We start from the raw sequence: 1,456 nt of genomic DNA on the forward strand, positions 1-1,456 counted from the left end.
ATTGCTCGTATTTAGGATGAGTTTTTGCTATTTGTCTCCTTTATGCAGAGACATGAGAAGCATCGAATTTTTACAAAACACTACAATGAGTCTACTTCAATAACTTCTAAGCAAATAAGTATTCCAGGGTTCTTTATTCTATACAGATGTGGCTATTAAAGAACACATTAAGTTAATGGGATTCTCTGCAGCTGATAGCTAGTCCAAAACTCAGAATTAAGGATAATAACCAAATTACACGGATACAGAATTTAGTTATTAAATTGAATGTTTTTCCCTAATGGTATACAAATAATTTTCCATTCAAAGAAATATGTCCATAATGTACTTCTCAGAATCATTAGTGTTACTGTATTGGCTATGAAATAGAAGGCTGTGTGCAGGTTCTCTTAGAATTAATAGAAGACTAAAACAGGAAAATCCACAACTACTACCAGGATTTTGTGTTCTCTGGAGTAATTTTATACCTTTTCCTGATTTATAAAGAGCCCTTTTTCTTTTTCCAAATGTATCTCTCTTGTTTAGATGTAATGGCTTTGAAAGCAACTTGCAATAGCCATCCTAATGACAAAAATCTGTAATCACAACCATTTTGAAAACACATCATGTATGTCGATCATTCAAAGGATATTTTTTTTCCCTTAATGTACTGCTGATCAAAGAGGTATGTGTGTTTGTGGATGCCGATGTCTTATGTAAAGTAGGATCTCAAGAGACATATATTGAATCATTAAAGAAAGAGTGAATGACTGAGCAAATAAAAATAGAATCTCAGTGTTACAGCTCTTTTAGAATTTGTCTAGCAGGTTTTCCGGTCTTTACCAGAAGACCCCCTCCAAAAAAAAAAAAAAATAGAATCTCTATGACCCTGAACTGAAGCACTGGCTGGATAACAATTCAGTTTCATGATAAAAGGCTAACTAACTTAGAAACATGGAAGAGACTTCCTAAGTGTGAATTTTCCAAGGATCAGTGTCATTGGTGACTTTATTTATTGTCCTTAATATTATTTTACACTTTTAGGAAATGCCTTCAACTAGATGAAATAGTAAAGGTAAGGTCAGATGTGACAAGGATAGGTATCATTTTTTAAAATCTATTTAAATGTAAATTTATGGACTTTTGACTACTGGTTTTTTTGGCAAGTCAATTCCCTTAAATACCTCTGATCTGTTTGCTTCAAAGAAGTTCCATGTGCCAATAATCACAGTTAAAATGGTTTTTTAAAAGTTATTCTCAAGCTTCATTAATTGCCTCTGTGTACCTACCCTTTCCTCTTTCAACTTAAAGCATGATAATTTGAGGTTCTCTGACTTCTAAACTGGGGTGGGAAGGCCATACCCTTAAACCAATCTTTGCCACAGGGCTGGATATTAGTGAAACCTTGTTGAAATCTTTCTCTGGCTTTTCCCTTCTTGTTCCAGATCCATAAGCAACTGATTTTTGTAAATTTTCA

The 1,456-nt window shown here is 33.6% G+C and overlaps 1 non-coding gene across 1 annotated transcript; it reads left to right on the forward strand.

Annotated features, from left to right (window-relative positions):
- Positions 1-772: 772 nt before the first annotated feature.
- On the forward strand, positions 773-834 carry LOC122496135. Its single transcript, XR_006300685.1, has one exon. It is a non-coding gene; the product is annotated as a U7 small nuclear RNA (small nuclear RNA).
- The last annotated feature ends 622 nt before the right edge of the window (positions 835-1,456 follow it).

This window comes from Prionailurus bengalensis, chromosome F2 (assembly GCF_016509475.1).
Source record: "Prionailurus bengalensis isolate Pbe53 chromosome F2, Fcat_Pben_1.1_paternal_pri, whole genome shotgun sequence".
Classification (NCBI taxonomy): domain Eukaryota; kingdom Metazoa; phylum Chordata; class Mammalia; order Carnivora; family Felidae; genus Prionailurus; species Prionailurus bengalensis.